Source organism: Microtus oregoni, unplaced genomic scaffold (assembly GCF_018167655.1).
Source record: "Microtus oregoni isolate MIOR12 unplaced genomic scaffold, Mior012 000074F_001, whole genome shotgun sequence".
In the NCBI taxonomy this organism is placed as follows: domain Eukaryota; kingdom Metazoa; phylum Chordata; class Mammalia; order Rodentia; family Cricetidae; genus Microtus; species Microtus oregoni.
The window spans coordinates 481,943-506,910 of NW_024543988.1; the positions used below are offsets into that span (position 1 = coordinate 481,943).

At 40.3% G+C, this 24,968-nt stretch overlaps 1 protein-coding gene across 16 annotated transcripts in view; it reads right to left on the reverse strand.

Moving 5' to 3' along the window:
• Tbl1x (transducin beta like 1 X-linked) overlaps nucleotides 1–24,968 on the reverse strand; it is a 187,136-nt gene that overhangs the window by 38,474 nt on the left and 123,694 nt on the right. Inside the window, exon 1 of one of the 16 annotated variants that reach the window (XM_041642354.1) lies at nucleotides 20,904–20,982. The exons of the other annotated variants lie outside the window; for them this stretch is intronic. The gene's annotated coding sequence lies outside the window, so the exon portion shown is untranslated. Of the gene's footprint in view, nucleotides 1–20,903; nucleotides 20,983–24,968 lie in introns of those variants that run through there. 16 annotated transcript variants of the gene reach the window in all.

Genomic DNA, 24,968 nt, shown 5'->3' on the forward strand with positions numbered 1-24,968 from the left:
ACAGCAAACACTACATAGTAAGACTTTGTCACAAACCATTTAAGGATTCTATGGAGTTCTGCCTATATCTAGTATGGTTGGTAAGTGAATATCCCATCATATACAGAGAGCACTCTACTGCAAGAAGACTGAAAAATGATCTGGCCACCAGGCTCCTTAAGGAGTACAGTCAAATCACACTGGGGCATTTGAGAGATTCACTTTCCTCATTTTCACGGGGGTAATTCAGGTATCCACACACTCTACTGGGGATGATATTGGCAGGAGATAGAGAGTGCTGGGTAACAGAAATCACACACAACTGCCACCATGTACCTTTATTATGAGTGCTGTTCTCATTCTTCTTAATCAAAGAAAATGACGATGTTCTTTATCTTTCAAGTTATGCTCCTAAGATAGGCATTTTAATAAAGTCATTGGTTCACATTATAGACATCTAAGAACAAAGAAGCACCCAAGAAGTCCATAACATAAATCAATGAAGGTAAAATGTACATCTTATTAGGCTACCATAGATGCTATGACTATACTATCAAGGCAAGTATTGTAATCTAAGTGGGAGCAGAGCCAATAAGAAGCAAATGGTCAAATGAGGACATGTTTCAAGGCATCTCTACCCACAAAGACAAACTATGGCTGAGGGGTCCTACAGGCCATAGTTTCCTGACCTCTACCATGAAGCAGTATCACCACAGCCTAGATAATCCATGTACTGCAAACACATGGAAAACTTAAAATAGATAATCTACAGCTGTCGTCAGGGTGAACACAGACAGACATTGCACACTGGGTCTAGAAAGTTCATGCACATCACTCTAGGGTAACACAGGTCTGCTTTCTGTCACTGCGGAACATACCAGTGAAGAGGAGAGGAACACAAGAGGGCCTGTGGTCCCGCATTCTGGTCCCTGGGATTTGCACCTTAGGAATTCCAAAATATGTTTTGATAAGGCTCTGAGAACATGGACACAATCAGCCTTGCAAAATCTTCCAGCTATTCTGAAGGCAAATATTTTTCAATTCCTAACATAAACACTCAGATCTTCTGCAAACACTGATCCCTCAGTGCCCTTTCTTATTGTCTGGTATTGCTAATAGGAATGGACTCAGTGTGTGGAAAACACTAAACCAGTAAAAAGCAGGATACCCTTCAAAAACCACATTCAATATGACTTCTCTCAGGTACGTCAATAATGTGGCTGCGGGTCCCACTTTGCATATTACCTTTGTTGTGAATAAAGAACAGGGACAACAGCTTATTCTCAGAGGTAGCAGATACAAAGGAGATGGTTTACAGCGTTAGACCACTGGGACAAACACAAAGCAAGAAACCTGTCACTTAAATAAAAGCCATGTTCATCATGTTTCACGGAGCAACTAACATATCTCTCATGAGATTCCAGGTATTACGTACGGATGCTATACTGTAAGTACCATACACTAATGATATAGACCATGTGAGATAATGGATCCAAGCTATACATATTTGCCACACAAGTCTCACAGCCCAAGTTCAATCTCCAGGAGCTACTTTGGAAGAAGAGAACTGACTCCTGTAAGTTGTTCTCTGACCTCCATTCCTACACTGTAGCACATCCATGCCCATACTCACACATCAGGCACTTATATTTGCTGTCTCTCCTACCTCTCCTGTCCTCTCCCCTCACAATAATAAATAAATAATGTAATTAAAAACAAAGAAAACTCTAGAAGAGTAGCAGGGCCAGGAACACAGAAGATAAGTTTTGCTCTCATCCAAAAGACCAAAAGAAGCTCAAAACAGGAGTAAAAAATATTTTTAAATAACTGCCCATTTAATATCTTTCTAAGTAGGGGAGCAGAGTCCTGTCCTATCATCACTGCTGGTCTTTTTAGGATTACTAGTCTGGGTATGCAGTACTAAAGCCAACACAAATACAATGAACTTCATTTGAAAGGATCAATAACATGTCAAGTACCATGTACTACAAAGATACATCTCATCTTAAGACTTTCAGGAAAATCTGACCACCTCCCCCAGAATCATCCACGGAAGCCTGATCATAGGTCACTGACATTGCATTCCATCGACATTCCATTATACCACATGGCCTGTGTCAAGATGCCTTAAATAACTCAAAAACTAGGTGAAAATAATAGTCATGCAGAGCCTGGCCTCCCAAGTTCCATCCCCAGAACCCATATAAGATGCACAACTGTAACCCCAGAGCTGCTGCTCCTGGCAAGAAGCAAAGAGAAAACAGTCATTAGCTCAAAGGTCAGACAGCCCAGAATACCAAACATGGCAGAAAGAGTAAGAGAGAGACCCTGCTGCAAACAAGGTAGAGGCAAGCATGCCCATGCGCGCACAGACATACCATGACACAATGTGCCAGCATTCACACATAAATAAACAGGATAAAGAATATTCTGACTTCTCAATTTCTTTGTGTTTTACTCTAAAATCAAACTATTGACTACATTTCTTGTTAATATTAATCACACTCTCCTTATGCACAGCATAAGCTGCCTTGATTTTCCTGTCTCTGAATTCCAGTGTGGTCCTATTTCTTGGAAATTATACCCCATATCATTAGGAGGACACTGTCTCCCCAGCCATGTAAACTAACAAACTCTCTCAAGAGGAGTTTATTTCCCAGGGGAAGCTGTCATTAGATGAGCTACAGAATTTCTCATGAAGGCTGGGTATCTTGTAGGAAATAGTCCAAGTTTGCTGTGTTGATGAATGGGCAAAAGGCTCTCAACTTCTACTACATGAAGCCATAAGATACAATGCAGGTAAAGCCACACATGCAGTAAGAACACAATGAGTAGAACTGCACACATATCACCAGAATGCTGTGTAACCTTTTCTGTGAATCTGTGTGACATATATTTATATGCATGTTCACCACAAATGTAGGCACACATGTTTGTGGAGGTCATAGGTTGACATCAAGAATCTTCCCAGATCTCTCCCCAGGATCTCTCTATTGAATTCAGACCATTCCCAAATTCAGCTAGTTTACCTAGCTACCTTGCTCCTGAAAACCCCACCCTTCTTTCCAAGCTAGCACTACAGAGAGGTTGGAACATCACAACTTTTAAGGTATACATAAAATGACCACATAAGGGGATGCTACACAGATTTGTCCTCTGTGTAACATAAGTTTTATTTTTTTAAAGAGCAAGGGGAGTTTAGTGAGGCAAAAAGGACCAAACAGGAAAAAAATGCTAGCAGATTATGCTTCTGGAAGAGAACATTAAAATCTTTACTAACTCTCAAATTGAATTTGTGTGCATCGTGCCAATCTGACTACATGAATGGCACTCTGAACAGTTCTCCAGGCTGGTTCCCAGATGATTTTATCTGCCCACCTTTCTCTTTTTTTAATCTTCTCCTCTTTCCAAGCAAAAGTGTCTTTCATACAAATAAAATTTCCAAATGCAGTTTCAGAAAAGTGAAAGCACACGTGCCCCATTTCCTATAAAAACTAAATTCCAAATGTGCTAGCTATTTTTGCAACTTTATTTTCCTTTGAGCCTGTCAGGCCCTAAAATAGTGATTTAAATAAAACAATATGCTCAAATGTAAGCTACACAGATATAGGTATGACGGTTGGAAATTATGTTCCTGACAAGAAATCAAACACAAAGTGTAGTCCTAAACTGGAGAGCTGGGGAGATGGCTAGTGGGTAAAGCCCTGGACACAAAGATCTGAATTTGGATCCACAGAACCTATGGAAAAGCAGCTGCAGCATATATCTATAATTCCAGCAGACGTACAGAGAGATGGGAAGAGGAGATAACAAATCACAGGCCAACTAGCCTGGGATATATAGCAGCGAACAAGAAACTGTCTCAAAAAGTGTGGAAGCTAAGGACCGACTGAGGCTGTCCTCTGACCTTGAGATGCAGATCATGGGAAGCGCATATGTGCACACAAATATAGACACCACATACACATACAAAATGTAAAACTAATAAAAATAACATGATATTGAGGACATAGTTCACAGAGGGAATACATGCTCTTTCAAATATCCCAGTGTGAAAACCACGTTAGTGTTCTCAGAATGACATTTATACCATTTAGTAATATTATAATGGGTTAACTTAAAAAAGACAGTACCTCTTAGCTGCATACAAATCTTGTTCCCAAATTAAGCATGAACAAAGGAACAGAATTTTGAAGACTCATCCCAAGTTGGGCACCTTCATGATTTTGTAACATACCTTCAATTCAGTGGGAATTGACAGAAATGTGAGAAAGCTAAGTTGTGGAATCCCAAGCACAAAAGGGGATACAACTAAAATGAGCAAAACTCAAGATTGGTTTACTTAATTTTTTCTTTTTAAATACCTTTCTATCCCCTTGGGGTCTTAAACAACTATAATTGATTCCTGTAGATGGGTGTATCAGTCAACAGACATGTATGTACGTAAGTGTCTAACTTGGGTTAGCCAATTAACTCTTTCCGCCCCACACATCTCTTATTTCTATTTTAAGACAAGGCTTCAAATTGGTTATACTGTCTGAAATAGCCTAGAACTATGGATTTGCCTGTCTTGGCCTCCTGAGTGCTGGGATTATAGGCATCTGGCTCAAATTTATTCTTAGAAGATAGAGCAAAAACAGCCCGAGGCTATGTTTCCTCTGCTATCACCTCTCTATTCTGTTGTTGCATCAAACAGTCACATTCAATATAAAAAAAAAATCAATGTGCAGAGCCAAGTTCCAGGAAGACTTCAACTATAAACAAAAATTTCTAAGTTTCAAAGAACTGTATGTATCCTAATACATAGTAAGGTAAGTCTGTATTAGATAATATGACTACATATGGTTACATTAGAAATGAACCTTTAAATCAGGACAAATATCAGAAACACTTAAATGTTCACCTTTACTTCTATAACATTAATAACAGCCAAGATATAAAATTGACCAGTCTTAGAGTTCCTACTGCTATGATAAAACACCATGACCAAAGCAACTTGGAGATGAAAGGCTTTATTTCAGCTTAGAACTGCTAGATTCAATCTGTCACTAAAATAAGTGAGCAGGAACTCACTGAAGGCAGAAACTGAAAAAGAAGTCATAGTGGAGTGCTGCTTGCTGCTTTGCTCAGTGTTTTCATATATAACCCAGGACCACCTGTCCTGCAGTTACACTACCCACGGTAGAATGGATCAATCCACATAAATCACTAATCAAGAAAATGCCCACACAGACTTGCCTACAAAGCCAATCTTAATGGAGGAATTTTCTCAATTAGGATTCTCTCTTCCCAGATATGTTTAGATTTGTTGGCAAATATCAATCAGGACAGTATCTATCAACGGATGGATGAGTAAAAAACTGTGGTTTCTGTGTATGAAGAGAGCGGATGAGGGAAGGGGAGGGAGGGGGAGGAAGGGATAGAGAAAAAAGAGGCGGGAGAGAGTGAGGGGAGAGAGAGAATCCTATTCAAGGATAAAGAATGAATTATATCATTTGCTGGAAAATTCTGTTTAAGAAAAGTAAGCCAGACTCAGTCAAATATTGCATGTGTTGTCACATATGTAGAATAGGGGCAGGGGTAAGAAAGGGAATTAATACTGTACAATATTAATTTTAAATTATTATGTAGCAGAGCTACCTTCAGAATTTAGTGTACCTTTAATGAATACCAGGGACATGAGAATCAATCAATATCATCTTAGGCTTCCAGATTAAAGGTGACACAACTTCAAGCCATTACCATTTTAGAGGTATAGAAGCCCAATTCCATAAGGTCCTTTCAGCTGTAGACGTTTGGGGGTGAGTCTCTAGAGATGCTAGGTTCTCTTTTTAATCTAGAAATGGTTGTATGTGGAAGCTGGTAATGTGCAGGCTCTTTGTAAATCTGTATTGATTCTATGAATGAAATTGTGACTCTGCATCAAACCTTGGCATTGTAACCCTAACTGCTGAGAAGCTCACAGCTTGGTAGTATGTATACACACCTCTGAAGGTGTTTTTTAAGACTTTAGACAAATCTCCACAACCTGTTTCTACCTAGCCCATCAGTACCTGTTCTACAGTGAAAGCAGTCTTTTGTGTCATTTAGTGGTAGGGAGGGTGGGTGGGATGAAGCTAATCATTCAGGACTTAATTATTCTAATGTTGGGCTTTCTTCCTTTCTTTTTAGATTGTTCCCTGCCCCACCTGTCTTTTCACCGAGTATGAACTAGCTAGTTTCCAGGATCTACAGCTCTAGGCAAGGCAGAGTCTACATGATCTGTAATTACAGAGACACACTACTCGGGATCTAAACTGGACTTCTGCTGTAGTCTCACCACTTTTGGTAGTTTAATGGGTACATTTTCGAGTCTTCCATTTTGTGTGGATTGAGAACCTCTCCTTCAAATGCTGCGATGAACATCACAAAATAAAACATTGAAACCTAAAAAAAGAATGGACATTCTGGGTTGAAAGAGTTAAAATAATTTACAAAGCTCTGTTAAAGGCAAATTTATGCTAAAAGATTTAGCAAGAAATAAAGGGTTAAGGCTGGGCAAGGCAACCCAGTATGAGGAATAGGACTCAGGGACAGGCCCTGCTTCCACCACTAGTCCCATAAGTAGATCAAGTTAGACAACTGTCACACATACATGGAGGGCCTAGATCATGGCTGGGATGTAAAATAAGTGAATTTAAATTCATAAAAATAATTAAAGGGTTAAATTATTTTTAATGTTTTTAATTGAAATAAGAGTTTTATCACTGTCCCTTGAGCCCCTTCCAAGACACCCCCATTATCAATATAATAGCTTCTTTTTTCTTTATTACATGTGTACATGTATGTGTGTACATACAAATACATATAATTCTTTTTTTCTGGCTCAGGGTTAAGTTGTCAGACCTGAAAGCATACATACAAATAATACTATATGGACTGAGCAGGTTATATCTTGGATGAGATAATATGTGGACAGAAACATGACATTTGCTAATGACTACAGCAACTACAGGAAAAACCAAATTTCTCTTTGTAGTCTTTTTAAGAAAGAGGCCCTGAAGAATGTTCTTTTCTCTGACTGAGCAAAAACAAATGATATTCTACACATTTCTTAAATTACATAGGTCAAAACTGTAACACTCCAAGCATACCAAAATAATACTATATGTTCAGCAATGGCTGGGGATACAGCTCAGTGGTAGAATGCTCACATCCTGTGCTCGAGACCCTGGGTTCCATCCTCATTCAAACAATATTTTAACAAGCTGTATGCTTCTTTGGTGAACAATGTCATATTAAAACACAAAAATCACATTGATTTTATAAGGTTTCTGTTCTTAGCATCATGACATGCCAAGTGCTATGTGTGGCATATGCTTTACCTAGTAGGATTCAAGGTGTTTGCCTGATTTGTGCATTGTTACCTTCTGTGCATGTCACCCAGTAACTGCCCAATGAATAGTCACTGGGTTGTTCAATCTGTTAAACAAAGAGCTAGTCACAAAGGTATAGGACCACAGTATGTGTGATGGTTAATAGTGATTATCAATTTGACAAGATCTAGAATCTCCAACATGAAAGGAATAATCAAGGTGAGACTAGCCACTGGGCATGACTGTGAAGGATTACCCAGATTAGATTAACAAAGGTAGAAGACTCACCCTGAATCTGAGTGGCACCACTCACTATATGGACTGGGAATTAGAATGAATAAAAAGGAGAAAATGAGCTGAGCCTTGGCCTCCATTTTCGGTTTCCTGAGAGTGGGTGCAAGGTAGCAGATGTCTCATGCTCATTTCTGGAGCCATGCCTTCCTCACCATTATGTTTTTTCACCAGACCAATGGGCCAAAACAAAACTTTTCTCCCTCTAGCTCCTATACAAATTTACTTTTTAAAACCAGGCATGATGGTATACAAAAGTAATTCCAGGATCCAGAAGGCTGAGGCAGGAGGCTCACAAGTTAGAGAGATGCTTGGGCCACATAGTGAGACCTCATCTCAACATCTAAAGTACCCAAAAATATTATTACAGCCTTATACATTTCTTTTTCTTACTACTCAAACTCCAAGACCAATAAAAGTGTCTTCACTTTTTACATTAACCAAATCTCAACTTGGATGTAAAATTTTCACTGAAAATACGTGACTGAAAGAAAGCTCATAAAATGCACACTTGAAAAGGGGAACTTTTCGGTCATAAAATTCTTCTCTAATTGGCTCACACACAAATTTTTAAATTACATGTCTACAGCATTTTTCTTCCTGAACCACTTCCAAATCCATTAATAACCACAAACTTGTCCTAGTTTAACACTAACCCTTGCCTAAAAATAGAGCAACTTTCCACTTGAAAAGTATTTTCCATTTTATGAGTTGGTTTGCCTAGTTTTAAAAAGGAGCCTGAGAGCTTCAAACCCTGACCATATCATCACTGTAACTGTAAACATATAACCAGATGACATGCAAAATCCACACACTGTTCACATGGGTAATATGAAAGACAAAGGGCAGCTATAGAAATTACATTATTCTGAGCCAGGCGGTGGTGGCGCACGCCTTTAATCCCAGCACTAGGGAGGCAGAGGCAGGAGGATCTCTGGGAGTTCGAGGCCAGCCTGGTCTACAAGAGCTAGTTCCGGGACAGGCAACGAAGCTACAGAGAAACCCTGTCTCGAAAAACCAAAAAAAAAAAAAAATTACATTATTCTGCATAAACCAGATATATCTGATTTTTATGTATAAGTGTATTTTTACTTGTGTGTATGTATTTGTATCATGTATGTGCAATTCCTGCAGAGGCCAAAAGAGGGTGTCAGACTGTCTGAAATTGGAGTTAAGGTGTGTAAGCTGCCATTTGGTTCTAGGACTGGAACCCATCTTAAACTGCTCACTCTAGGTCCATTAAATAATTCTTTTTCAGATTTATTTTTATTTCCTTATATGGTGGTTTGACTGCATGTATATGCCCATGTGTGCAGTGCCAGCTGAGACCAAAAGAGGGTGTCAGACACCTGAACTTGGGTCACAGTGTGTGAACCACCATAGTGACTGCTAGAAATCAAACTTGGGTCATCTACAAAGGCAGCAAATGATTTTGACTGGAGAGATACCTCTCTAGCCTTTAGGTAAAGATCAATGTCGTGGTGCTATTATATATGAAAAGAAGCCTTAGTATTAACACAGGGCCTGGTATTTAAATATAAATTTACTAGTTTCTTTCTACTATTTCATTCACGGCTGAGTTCCAATTCTTACTTGGTGAAGAAAACAGGGAGTTCATGAAGACTGCAGGCTCTGAAATATGCTAATGGTAGCTGGGAATGTTGAGGAAGTACTTGAAATCTGTGCGTCCAGTCTATATGTAAGTACGCAAGCATGTCCCCAAATGTGCATGGAGGCCAAAGGAGGAAATGGGTGCTCTACTCTATAACTTTTGGCCTTATTCCCTTGCAGCAGTCTCTCACTGAAATTGGAGCTAGCCCAGCAGCCAGCAATCCCCTGTGATCTTCTTCTCTGCCCCACAGCTCTGGTGTTGTAGACATATTCCCCCACTGAACCATCTCCCCAGCCTCCAAAGGTGAATGTTTTCAAGACTATATAATCACTGTTTTAGTTCTGTGCTCTCAGCATCCTTCTCTCTCCTTGACCAATCTGAAACACATTAATAATCTCACAGTGTTCTGGCAAAAGAGAAGTCATCCCTAAGGAAAAATTTAAAAAGTAGTTTTCTCTGAAATTATTTTTAATATACTAAATTAGTATAACTTCCCTTAGACACTAGATCAAGTTGCAGGTAGAAGCTGTGGGTATTGGAATAAAATGTTGTGGGCAAGTGGTTCCTGCACTGAGCTGACAGCAACCTCCCTGCATCGAGCTGTGTGACTCTTACATATTTTAGCTACTGCTGTAACAGGCAGCAAGGTGAACTATAAACACACAATGAAGAATGACTCTACCTATGTGAGGTTCCCTTGTATACTGAAACAATACTCATGTGATATAATTTATGACCTTCCTAACAGGTGCCAGAGAGGACAAATGGTGACATTAGTGAGGTCTTCCTTCAGTTAGTTGCACTAGTCAAATCTCAAATTTTGTTGGATGACTCCCACTAAATTGTTGCACCTTGGACCACTCTCTGCTACTGTACTTATTCTTATTAAATCTTTCAGACAGGACATCCTGTTGCTGACATTTCTCAGCTTTGTTACAAAATCTAATCATGTCTCACTCCTTAAAAACACAGGAGGGCCTTCAGAGATGGCTCAGTGGATAAAGGGCTTGGCATGCAAGCTTGGGGACAGGCGTTCAGATTTATAGCACTCATTTAAATACTGGGTAGGTGACCTGGCCTGTCTAATTGTTCCAAGGGCAGAGAGAGGGGCATGATCCCCAAGGAAAGGTGGCTAGAAAGAACAGTCATACTGGCAAGCCATGGGCTCAACCGAAAAATTACCTCAACAAACAGTGTGGAATAACCCAGGAAGGTTCTAGGTATCAATTGCTGGCTTCCCCACAGACACACAAGTGCACGCACCTGTGTGTGTGTGGGGGGGGGGGGGGTGTCATGAATCACACACGCACAAACACGGGGGGGGGGGGGACTAGTATTTTTGCCTCATAATGCTTTGTCTGGGCATTTAAAAAAACAATAGGTCTTTTGCTTACACACTATGATTTCTGAATTTTGTTTTTATGGGGTTTCTGTATGTGTAAGTATGTGTTTCTACATCTATGTGTTTCTTGTGCTTTTTCTTTGACTCCTTTTTTCTGTTTGTTTGCTTTGTCTTATTCTGGTTTATTTATTATTTTATCTCTATTATTATTTTATTATTATTATTATTATCATCAGCCTATTTGTTTTCTAATGAAAGAGAAAAGGTGTAGATTTGGGTGGGTGGGAAAGTGGGGAAGATTTGGGAGTAGGAAGGGAAACCATAATCTGAATATATTGTATAAAAATCTATTTTCAACTTCAAAAAAATACAAAAGAACAAATTTCTTCAAATGTTGGGGTATGCAGTGTTGAACAGCTGCATTTACTCTATAGTGACAAATCAAACTCCTCGGGAGCCCTTGTGCCAGCAAGGGCAATTGAAAACTAACCTAGCACATGATGGATCTATGCAGCAAGTATGCAGCTCTCTTCGTGAGATGGAAATTACAAAGCACAAGAAGAGATATGCTTCTGGGTTCATTTGATCACAAGCTATTTGTTCCTGGATGAAACTGGCAGTGGTCACACAAACCCTATGTGGCTCAGTTCAAAATTATCATCACCCACCAGGAACCACAATCTGAAAGAAAGGTGTGAGTAAGTGTAGCATGCTTTCCACCCTGACCAATGTCTATGCCGACAGCACGAAGTGGCACCATGTAAATTCCTATTGATTTAAAAAAAAAAAAAAGGAATCACAAGCCACATCTCTACAGATTAGCTCAAACTATATTGAACCTGGCAGGAAATGATTCACTCAAAGCCTGGCTTACCCAGTCAGCATACTTTTGAGCAAAAAATACGCGAGCGTCATCAAGAAGTTAAATCTGTAAAACATAGACCATCTACTCCAAAATTATCAGAGAGACCCAGCAGTAATTTCTCAATCATTGCTCTTCTCATCTTTCTTCTGTTTCATTTCAAGGTTTGGAATTCTATCTTAGGAAGAAATAAAGAAACACGTCTAAAGTAAATTCTGCTTAGGGAAAAGCTGGAATAGATACTAAGTATGCTTTGAACAGAGTGGTATCACAATGTCATAAAAGGAGATCTGTTAGCTGAAGCCTAAATGATGTGGGAGTGTCATATATCAATCTGTTGATTTCATTGGTTAAGCAATAAAGAAACTGCTTGGTCCTGATAGGTTAAAACATAGGTGGGAGGAGTAAACAAAACAGAATGCTGGGAGGAAGAGGAAGTGAGCTCAGAGAGACACCATGCTCCCCTCTCCTGGGGGGACGCGAGAGCTCTGCTCTCTGAGGCACACGCGATGAAGCTCCGACCCAGGATGGACATAGGCTAGAATCTTTCCCGGTAAGACTGATGCTACACAGATTATTAGAAATGGACTAGTCCAGATACAAGAGTTAGCCGAGAAGAGGATAGATATAATGGGCCAAGCAGTGTTTAAATGAATACAATTTGTGTGTTGTTATTTCCGGGCATAAGCTAGCCAGGCGGCCGGGGTGCTAGGGATGCAGCCCCGCCGCTCCTATTACAACACCTAAATAACAGTGCAGGTGAGATGGCTTGGTGGTGAAGTGCTGACACACAAGCATGAGGACATGAATTTAGATCCCCAGAACTCAGGTAACACAAGCATCTGTGATGCTGGTATGCCCCTACCAGGAGACAGGAGGTAGATACAGGAGAATCAAGGGATGCTGCTAATATCAAGTATGAAACTGCAAATAAGAGAGACCCTCTTGGGGTTGGAGAGATGGCTCAGCAGTTAAGCGCACTGGCTGCTCTTCCAGAGGTCCAGAGTTCAATTCCCAGCATTCATACATGGTGGCTCACAATTGTCCATAATGAGATCTGGTGCCTTCTTTCTGTCCTGTAGGCAGACAATACAAGCAGATCATTGTATAAATAACAAATACATAAATCTTTAAAGGGAGGGAGGGAGGGAGGGAGGGAGGGAGGGAGGGAGGGAGGGAGGGAGGGAGACCCTCTCAAGGTGGAGCGAACAAATATCCAGAGTTGTCCTCTGACCTCCAAATGGTTACTGCCCCCCATACACACGCGAGGTTTGAATGATGCCTTCAGAGAAATACAGATGACAAGTTCTTCTTTCCATGTCATGAGTACAAGCCACCTCAGTGCTTCTAAGATAGTGTACAGCTTGCCACATCAAACACTCAGCTAACTTGTATGTAACTCAAGACATATCAACACATCCACATTCTCAGAACACTGAATACTGGTGAATGACCAGCAGAAACAAACTATATGCTTGTTAAATCATACCTAAATTTTAAAACAATATTTTATTGCCTAACATCATAAGAGTCTGCAATTTCAACAACTGCCATGCTATAAACAAACAGTATCTTGTGGGGGGGGGGGTGGCTAAGTAATATTTGTGGCTGTGTACACACATGTGTGGGTATGCAAAGAGTCCAACTATCTGGTGTGTTCCCCCATAGCTTCCACCTTATTTTTTGTTGTTGCTATGATTTTTGAGACAAAAATCCTGTGTAGTCCTGGCTGTAAACCAGGCTGGCTTCGAATTCACAAAGCCTGCCTCCTGGGTTAAAGGCATACAGCACCACACCAGGCTTTCTCTACCTTATTTTAAAGATAAGGTCTCTCAATAAGCCAGAAGCTCACTGACTGACAAGACTACCTGTCCAGCAAGCTCCAGAGACCTACTGGTCTCCCAATACCTCACCACTGCTAGAGTTAGTTACATTAGTGTAGTGTAGTGCCTGGCTTTTATTTTACATGGGCCTTGGAGATCTGAACTCATGTCCTTGTATGAAAGGCAATTTAGCAGCCAAGTTACCTACCCACCCCCACCCTTAAAAATACTCTACCGATCTCGGACTAGATACTAGAGCTAGGAGATGGGGGCTCCAAGCATATCAATTACCATGAATAACCAACTAAAACTGTGGTATGTAGCACTGACTTTTCAGGAAAAGAAGTATCATAATTAACTACACAGATGCAGTGTCCAATCTTAGCACAATGAGTTGTTAACTTGTTCTCTTAAGCCTTTGTTTAATATGCAGCTCTAATACTTGCTAGTCAGCATTTGGCTCAAGTCCAGGGACTAATATACCAACAAATGTCTGGTAGGGTGCCTTTAGGTAAAACTCTGACATTGCAGTCCTTGAAAACAGCCCACAGGAAACCCATATAGCATATAGCTCAAAAGAACCCTACAGTTTTCAAGTACAGGGAAAGAAATGCAAATGAAAGATCAACATTCCACCCCATTAAATATCAAAGAAATGCAAGGGGGAAATGCAAACACAGGATGCCATGCATGCCTGCTTCTGTTAACTGTGAGCAAGTGAGCGGTCTCCTCTGACTGCAACCCCTTTCTACTCCACCCCAAACCCCTCTGACCTGCCCCCATGGTTCCAGTTCTTTGACCTTTCAACAGAGCAATCTGATAATCTGCCTCAAGAGCCCTACATTTCTATTTCCAGCAATCTCCCCTAAAGCAAAAACTGGAAGCAGTCTAAAATGCAAGCATGTGTGCTAAATAAATCATAGACTGTGAGCTTGACAGGCGGGATGTAGGCATGTATTTTCAGTCCATGTGTATTTTCTCCAAGTTTAATGGGAAGGTACTGAGGTCACCTAAATGAGAATGCCTCACAACCATACTCACATACATTAGAATGCTTGGTTCACAGCTGGTGGAAATAATTGAGAAGGATTAGGAGGTATGGCTTAATAGAATAAAGTGTTTCACGAGGGGTGGACTTTTGAGGTTCCAAAATCCCTCATCATTCCCAAGTTGTGGATCAGATGTGAGTCCTTAGTTACTGCTCCAGTGCCTTGCCTGCTCTCATGCTCCCTGCTGTGATAATGATGGCTGCTAACCCTATGGAATCTGAGTAACGAAATTAAATGTTTTCCTTTATAAATTGCCTCTGTTATGCTATTCACAGCAATAAAAAAGTAACTAAGATACATATTTCAAAGCTAGATAAACAGCCAGTTGCATACCCATAAACACACACACAAAGGTTGAGGGAATTTCTATGGATGTATGTATCTATGTCTTTGCATGTTTAATTTTATTTTCCAAATTGCTAACAGAAGACTGATTGATTGATTGATTGATTGATTCAGTCATTCATTCATTTTTATGTCAGTAAAGTCTCTTAAAGAGTCTAGTACCCAAAGAGTAAATTCATTACTGATACTTTCTCTGTGATTTCCTTAAAATGAACTACTTATCTCCTTTCCTATGAATGTTGGAGATAATTTCTTTATACAAGGGAAGGTTCTAGAATACTCTCTCCAAACTCTGTGCATCAAGCTCCCCTACAGTCATCTCTTTTGTACTTTTGTGAAGCTAAAGTCTATAAACACAGCATTAAATATTTATGGTTGATATTTGCTGCTTCTAAAAATACTCAGTGGAGAAAAATATGGACTTAATGAGGTCTCTGCTTAAATTTCTTGCTGAATTAATGGAAGTATTCTTTCGCAGAGGGTCTGCCAACTGCCCACAGCATCTAGACTGGGCTCTTCACAACATCCACAAAACCCCTAGAATTCCACCGGAATTGGTTCAATGGGACTAAATAGAAACACCCAACTGTGGACTGTCTCCAAACGTGCTCCTGCCAAGTGGAATTACATTATTGGTGCATCTATGAAAAGTAATGAAATAATACATAAATTCATGAGTTACCAGAACACATACATTTTTCCCACTGAAACCCATCTGAATGCTTTCTTATGGAGTTAATCAAAGCAGATGTCCAAGCTAAAATGCAAAGACAGGTGGACCTCTGGGGCTCACTAGCCAGCCAGTCTAGTCTATTTGTAGAGTTCCAGGTCAGTGGGGGGAGGGCTATCACACGAAACAAAGAGAGTGCCTAAGGAACAATACCTAAGGTAGATCCCTAGCCTCTAGGGGCACACAGTCACATGTTCATGTGCAATTCTAAAGCACATGTATGTACATACACATACCACTAAGATAACATTCTCAAAGGAAGCCCAATGCTTTTCATGGAGAGATCAGTGAACAGATATATTTTCATGTACAACATAAGCAAAACACCTCCGGGAAGTAAAATCTATCACATCAAACCCAGTGTGGACTTAGAATGAACAATGTATAGAAAGGGGAAAGCATTAACTTCATAATGCAGACATTTATCTCCCACAACTTCAGTAAAAAGGCAAAAGTGAACAATATCAGCATGTAATGTTTACGATATACCCCCTTGATAGGAGAGAACAGTGAGGTACTTCACCCTCAGGATACCCCCCAAAATACACTATCCCATTCTAATTACCCGAATAACACCAGACCAACCTCAACTGAAGAAAACATAAAACATAAGACCAGGACTCCTCCAAACTGTCCAGGTCAACCCATACAAGACGAGTTTGAAAAACTGCCACAGATGCACAGAATAAGAGGACACAGGAATACTCAGACAACAAGGTTTCCCAGATGGTATCATCAAACTGAAAAAGAACATTTGTGGGAAAACGAGCAAACCCTGAAAAAGTCTAAAATATAGTTAATAATTTAAGATAAAGGGAGCATCTATGTGCAGCATTTGTTAAAATTACCAGTGTTGCTCATGCTTTTGATGAACTGAACATCTCTGTGGATCAGTCCTCCAGGTAAGCTCTTAAGCCACTGTAGAAGCACTGCCACCTGTGATTCATGAGAAAGCTCATTCCCCAGCAGAAGTACATCATACAAAAACCAACCAGCCCAATGTGTGTGTGGTGGTTTGCATAGAAATGGCACCCACAGACTCATATGTTTGAATGCTTGGCCCATAGGGAGTGGCATTATTAGGCTAGCCTTGTTGGGGTAGGTGTGGCCTTTTCTGAGGAAGTGAGGGCAGGCTTTAAGATTTCCTTTGCTCAAGCTACACCCACTGTGGCAGTCTCCTGCTGCCTGTGGATCAAGATGTAGAACTCTCAACTCCTTCTCCAATACCTGTCTGCCTGCACTCCGCCATGCTTTCTGCCATGATGATAATGAACTAAACCTCTGAATTATAAGCCAGTCCCAATGAAATGTTTTCCTTTATAGGAGTCGTGGTCATGGTGTCTCTTCACAGCAACAGAAACCCTGAGACAGTGTGTTAACAGCTGCCACAGGGGCACAAATGAGTACCTAACATTTTGTTTCAAAGCTTGAAGATTTCAACATACCTCTGGGACCAACAAAAAATTCTCCCCTATTACCAGCCCACATTTACAAACATCCCCATCTTGATCATTACAGATGTCATTCTCTTCAATGTATAATTTTGGATTTTATAGTTCCCAGATCACTCCTCACATCAGAAAATTTTGGCGACCATCTCAGATATTTTAGATTGGGGGATTTGAAAATTCTTCACCGAAAAGTTAGAAGGAGAGGATGGTATCAAAGCCTTAATTCTCAAAGACAGGTTGCCCTTCATATAAAAACACTGACATCAACACACTTCAGAACAAAGTAATTCACAATACTGACTATAAAGGTCAGGGTTACTAGGTGCAGAAGCAGAACTTGGAAGTGAACCACATGGTAGTTTCTCACCCACAGACCTGAACTGATGTGATGCATGCCTTCTATAAGAAATGTAGGGAGTTGACCCAGGGCATACTATACTCCACCATCCCAGCCCTTGCTGTACCTAATAGGAACCATCTCCTTTTGTGGACCACAATGGCAAGTCCATGAAATACAGAAAGCTACAAGAGCAACTCAAAGCTTCCCTCCAACTGTAAGATCTTAGGATCTTACAAAAATATTCAGTCTTGCATAGTAGTTTACATATCTGTAATCCAGCTACAAAGGAGAATGAGGTACACAGAGGCTGAGTTCAAGAAGAAGCACTGTTCTCTCTCAAAAAGAAAACAACAGACTTCTGTTGATTACCTCTATAAACTTGACACAAACTTAGAAGGGAGGAGTTTCAGTGGTGGATTGTCCACAATGGGTTAATCTGTGAATATGTATGGGTGACAATCTTAAGTTATGTGATAGGGAAGGCCCTGTCTACTCTGGGTGGCACCAGTCCCTAGGTAGGGCATTCTGAACTGTATAGGGTTGAAGAAAGCTAGCTGAGCGCAAGCAAAAGAGAATGTGTGAATTCATCTCCCTAGGGTTGTTACTGAGGGTGTGATACAACTAACTGTTTAAGTTCCTGTTACTAAGGCTTCCTACCTATAATGAACTGCCAACTGCAATTGTACACTAAAATAAAACCTCTCTCCCCATGTGGCTTTTTGTTAAAGTATTTTTTACCACAGCCAACAGAAGACAAACTAGAACATACCCCCCACACCAAAATATTCATTAACTCATTGCAATTTTCCAATATTTATAAAATGGTATTAGCACAAATGTAGATCATTTGTTGGAATTTAGTGTGTTGCAAATGGGTGTTAAATACTGTCTGTCTTTATCATTTTTCTCTGCCCACATAGTCCCATTTCTAGAACTTTACCAGATGAGTGGGACAAAGTTATCTAGTGAGTTCTCCTGAATAAATTAATGAATTAACAAAATTATTTTAGTGTTGAATGACCTAAGTGTAATAAAGACATTGTCACTTTTTATTTTCTTAATGTTTGTGTGTGATAAGTATGTGAACATGCTTGTATTAGTCAGGGTTCTCCAAAGGAACACAACTGATAGAATGAATATATATGAGATTTATTCAATTATCTTAGAGGATGAATGAGGTCTGCATAATCCAACAATATCACACACTTGGAGAGGCTAAGAATCTCCACATGGCTGGATGTCTCAGGAGTTCCAATCTGGTGCTGAAAACCTAGAGAATTTCTGAAGAATTGCTGGTCTCCAGTTTACACCAGAAAGCCAAAGAAGTTGGTTTTAAATTGGTGAAAGTGCTGCAGCACCAAGACAGATGGACTTGCATACAAGAACGAGGGTAAGTGAGCAAAAGAAGAATGCTTGCTTCTTCTACGTCCTTTTAGCCGTGTTGCCACCAAAACATACCACCTAGATTTAGGGTCTTCTTGCTTCAGTTAGTCTGATCCAGCAAGTGGTAATTTAGATTCAAGATGCAGTCAAGCTAACAGCCAAGAGTGGCCATCACAGTGTTCGAGTGTGTGTGAGTGTGAATGCAGTTGGAGAGGTCAGAAGACAAGCTTTGGTGTCAGCCCTTCCCTTCCACCTTATTTGAAACCAAGGCTCTTATTGTTCACAGCAGCTGCATACAGCAGGCTAGCTGCTGCCTATGAACCTCTGAGCATTCTTATCATAGCATGACATCTTGCTAGAAATGCTGCGACTACAGACTCTCTCTGAAGCATGCAGCTTTTTTTATATGGGTTTTGAGAATCCAAACTCAGGCCCCTACACTTGTACTCAAGCCCTTTGACCCAGCAAGCCATCTCCCCAGTCACACTGTCAACTCTTAAATCATGGCCAAGAAGTCTGTAATGCAGCTCAATGACAAACTGTCTAGTATAGTATTACGAGGTATAAAATAACGACAATAATAATAATAACAACAACAAAATAAGAGCTAGAAAGATGGCCCAGGTATTTACAGTACTTGTTGCTCTTGCAGGTCATCTGGGGTTCAGTTCCCAAAACCCACATGGAAGCTCCCAACTAACAGTAGCTCCAGGGTCCTCCCTCTTCTGGCCTCCATGGGCTATGCATGCATATAGGAAAAACACCCTATGCATAAAATAAAAATAATAACCAAATCATTAAAAATAAATAAAACTCAAAGAAAAAGCACAATTCAACTATGACTGAGAACAGTCCTGAACAATTGGTGGGTGTGGAAATGAGACCTCCCAGATGTGTAGATTGAGTACAGTATATATATAGCCAGTTCCATCTGCCTGTGTGGACTGCACCTGGTCTCAGGACACATATAAGAGCATCAGTTACTTGCAGAGGTTCAAGGTAATCTGTCACTTGGCCTTCAAAAGATAATTCATATAGTGTTTGAAACTGGTGCACATTTGTAGACAAGAAAACTAGACATAAAAACCAAGTTGTGACATCCTGTCTCTTCCAATCAGTATTACATCATTCTGTGTGTGTATCTTCAAATAAGCATATAAACAATGAACACTACCAACAACAAAAATCAAGCCAGTATGAAGGGCCGTAAGTTACTTTGCTTTTGGTGTAGTCCAAATCTAATGAGCTATTTACTTACTTTTCAGATGTTCAGATGCAGAGCCTTAGAAACCAGGAAACATTTCTACTTGCAAATGTTATAAAAGACATGCCTTGTTAAGTTCATAGCAAATGCCCTGCTCAAAGCTCCTCATGTCATCTAGTTCATTTAGTAAATTATTTTAGTGTTTGTTTGAGACAGGATATCTATGTAGCTTTAAACTCCAGATCTTCCCCTTATCACAAGGTCACACTACCACACACAGCTATTTCTTAGCAAACTTTTGGAATAAAAACTAAGGAAGACTAAAGGAAGCTATTGCCCTGCCCTACATTACAGATTCATGCTGTATCATGAAGCAGAATTGAAACTTCCTTCCAAAGCACACTTCTGAGGTATTTGGTCATTGTCTCCAGCATCACAGAACCAATGACTGCACACATGCCCACTGCCTTAGACTCCCTATGAAGCAGGATCTTCTTTGAGGCTTCTAATCATACAAGATGCAAGGTGCATCTCCCACCCATAACACTGCCATTGAAAGCTGAGTCTTTAGGGCTTGCCATTCTGTTGCTTGATGGCTGGTGACACACCACCAAGGTAACTACGTTTTGTTTACATCTGAAGTCAACAGCACTAAGAGGAAACCCCCAGGTCAAGGCCTCCCCTGCTGTGCCCAAGACTTCTAAACACAGAGCATTTCTCAGCAGGCCATCTGTTTGTATAACACACTTCCCTGAAAAGAGCTAAAAGTGTTGAAAGATGTTGAGCTTAGCACCCAAGACTCAAAAAAATCAGTTCTTTTGGAGAAAAATGCACAGTACTCTTTGGAGTCAGCACTTTTAGCTTCTTCTCTTCCTCTGTACCTACCACTGGAAGAGCATCACAGCTCTGTTCCCAGTCAGCTGTCTCAGAAAGCACCCCACCATACTCCCACAATGAAGCTGAAGGCCTCACAAAACTCTCTGTGACCTGAGTACTAATACAGGGGTGAACAGACTCTCAGCCCATACCTATACCAAAGCTCACTGCATTCCTCCTGTTAAGTTACCTGGACCAAAACCCACCTAAAGCATAAAACCATGAAGATTTCTGAAAAAGCCCCAGAGGGTAAAAACTTACCAACAGCACAGATCATCAACTCATGCCTTGCTGAGTCAAAACCCACCCTTCATTCAGAAAGATATCATCCAGAATACTGGTGGTAAAGGCTGACACAAACTTCAGTTCCAGCATCTGTGTTTGGCTTTGCACCTTGCTGCTTGGATCCTACTCTTGGGAGTAGAAACAGCCTTTTAGGGGTTATTGTACTTGGGAAAGAAAACTTGTTCTATGTACACGCTCACTACAAAAACAGAACATGACCTGCCTGAGTTCCTTTGGCTGTTCTGTAGTGTCTCATAGGTAGCATTGAAATCTGTAACAAATGTGGGGTTGGAAGGGGTGGTGTATGAAAACTGTTATGGGTTGGACTGGGTTCCCCAAAATGACATACTCTTATATACAAACACCCACAATCTAACCTCTTCTTTCAAAAAGAATCATTGTTGAGATGGTTCCAGTAGTTAAGAACACTTGTTCTTCCAGATCCAGGTTCAGTTCACAGCACCCACATGGCAGCTCACAACCATCTGTAACTCCAGTTCCACCTCTTCTGACCTCCACAGGTATTAGGCACACACATGGTGCACATACATACATACATACATACATACATACATACATACATTGTAAATATAACTGAACTTGTGTTGGATATGCTGGTGTATGCCTGTAAAAATTCCAGCACTGAGGGAGTAGATCTGAGGATTGGGAGGCATTCAAGGCCAGCCTCAAGGTTACACAGAGATCTGGAATATGAGGTTAGACTGCAGAAGGGGAAGCCTTCAATCTAGTGTGTATGGTATCCTCTTAAAATGGCAACAGAAAGGCAGACACTCAGGAAGAAGGTTATTTTCCCCTGTGGATCCAATGACACCTTGATGTTTATAACCTGTGGCCTCCAGAAAGGGGAGACAATGTATGTTCTAACCTATTCCAGTCTGGGCTAGAATATGACAGCAACTCTGGGGATTTAAAACAAACAGAGACACGACATGCTTCAAGGCCACTCATTTCTACAGGTAGCAAACAGACCCTCTGGTGGGCTTGACCTTGGACCTGGACCTAAGCTTACTGTTGCACAAGCTCATCAATAGCCTACTGTGAGCCTCTAAAGCAGTGATTCTCAACCTGTCTGTAATGACCCCTCTGGGGGGTCGAAAAATCCTTTCACAGGGGTCACATATCAGATAATTACAATACGATTCTTAACAGTAGCAAAATTATAGTTATGAAGTAGCAATAAAAATAATTTTATGGTTGGGGGTCACCACAACACGATGAACTGCATTAAAGAGTTGTAGCATTAGGAAGGTAAGAACCACTGCTCTAGAGCCACCATCCATATGCTGGTGGAAATTGGATACCAAATTATGAACTCAGAATTTTAGTGACTCCAATGCACATAAATATGCATCTTGTTTTCACAGATCCAAATATCTACATCCCTGGTATTTATTTTCACAGTCCTAGTATCCACAGCTATACACATGTCTTTGTATTCAGTTCATTATTAGTACTATTCTGAAAAAAATTAAAATTATTCTTAAAAAATAGGTTTCAGTGAGTTTCAGATCAACAAAAGACAAATTCTGCTGAGGGCTAGATGTTTGCTGCACAGGTTTAAAGACTTCAGTTCAAACCCACATAAATGCCAGGGAGGCACTGAAGCTTACCTGTAATCCCAGCATTCAGGAGATGGAGAAATGAAGTCTCCAAGGCAACCTGACTAGCTACACTAGCCAAACTGGGGAGCTCTGGGTTCGAGTGAGAAATCCTGTCTCAATGAAAAACATGGAGCATAATCAAAGAAGACAATCCAAACCAACATCTGATCTCCATATTCACACACACGCACACACAAAATTCTGAGGCAGCAAAACGCTTTCCTAGCATGTGAAATCCGAAGCCCAGAAGTACCAAAATAAAGCACTATAGAAAGTTGAAATGTCTTCTAAAGTAGAAAGACTCATGGAGAAAAGCAGTGAGAAGCTTACATCCCTGAGCAAAATGTAGGCACCTGCTTCCATGCCCACCTTTTGGGTTGTCTGAAAGGTGAACAAATCCTCATTAACTGGGAAATTTGTCCAGTGTATCATCAGGGAGCTCTAACTGAGGCTTCTTGTCCACAAAACAGCTCCAAGAACACCAAGACCACATGGATCAAGACAGATATTCAGTTCTGAATCAAGGCTAAGCCTCGGTTTGTGGTTAGTTTCTGGGCTCTATTGTTTCTGGGTAATCCAATAAGAAGCAATTATATGAAAATGCATAACACTTAGGATGACTAAAGCTTTCCTGACATCTTCATAAAGTATTAAGCAGTTTTTACCTTAATATTCGCCAAATGCCATGTATCAAATGTTGGCCTTCAGCCTGTGATGCTAAGTAAGATGGGGGCTAATAAGACCTTTAGAAGGTGGGATGGAAGGGAGTTAGACCATTAGAGGCATGCCCAGAGAGAATAATGGGACTTCAATCTTGTCCTGACTCTCTCTAGGTACATAGTTTTACTTTACCCCATGAGACTTTATCCAAAGTGACTGTGCCAACCAACTGAAGAACTCTCAAATAAATCTGTCTTTTTATAAACTGATTTATTCCAAATTATTAATTTCAATGAAAGAAATCTAACACAGCATACATCATCTTGTAAGAACTTAAGTGCAATGAGATTCTACATGGGAAAAAGATGAAGAAATTTTCGTCAGTTGTACTACAATACTCAGTATACACGAAGTAGAAAAATAAAGCATACACTCTCAATTTACTAGAGAGCCTTCCATTAAAAAGAATATATATGTACAAAAATTCCATAATCAAATCAGAATGTAGAGTTATGGATCCCAATCCCAATGATAGATCTACAATACAACTCCCACGCCAAGGGCTCAGTGAACATTGTGGAAGAGGTGAGGAAAGATTCTAAGAGCCAGATGATCAGGAAGACTGCTGTGAGACTGTGTTGCCTAAAAATATCAAAAGCTAAAGCCAAGAAATCTCATTAACATGGCTGCCTAAGCATGACCTGAACACAGACAACACAAGAGGCACACTAATGTGGAAAAGGGAAAGCACACAAGGCCTCAATCCTAAACAAAGAACTACAGGCAATGGAAAAAAAAACTTAGAGCAAGATAGTGTTCTCAGGGAAGAGCACACTAATACCAAATGGTCTGCCCTGAAAACATACATACAAGTGATATTATAAAGACTGAGAAGGTCATACTTATGTATTTAGGAATAAATATCTGTGTATATGTGTGTGTGTATGTATGTATGTATGTGTGTATGTATGTATGTAACAACAGCTAAAGAAATAAGACCATGCATGAGTTTGAAAGACAGTACAGCAGAACTGAAGGAAGAAAAGGAGAGGTAATATGATGTGATTATGTTATAATCTCAAAAACTAAAATGCTTAAAATGTATGGGTATTATTGCGTATGTGTACATGCTGAAGGTGTAACTCAGTTGGTACAGCATATGCTGAACATGCACAAAGAGACAAGTTCTACCCCAGCAAAAAATAGAACAAAAGCAACCCATGTGTGTGCTCATGTGAGAAAGAGAAACTTCAAAACCATTCAAAGGCAGGCAAGCCTTTCCCAGTCAATGCTATTCCTCTGAGTGCACATATCTTAACTCAACATACACGACACAGCTTTCTACAATGGGATAGTCTCAGGATTCAAAGAAAGACTTCCACTAAAAACAACAAATGGCTAAAAATGATTCAGGTTCATCAAGCTACCTGAAAATTGGTGGGCAACTATGCTGAGATCCAGGCTCTTAGGTACAAAAACAAGGTAAGGAACTCAAAGACACAGCCAGGATTTGAATGGAATGATCCTGCACCTTAATGCTTCTCTGCCCTGAAGTCAACTAACTGCATTACCAAGAAAACAGATTATTTTCCCGTATCAATCAATCAGTAACTACCCCACACACTTGCCTGTAAGCCAGTCTGATGAAGGCAATTCCTCAGTTGCGAGTTCCTTCTTCCCAGATATGTCTAAGCTTGTGTTAAGTCAACAAAAATGAGCAAGTTCAAATATTATTTTTATATTCAGCACTATCACACAT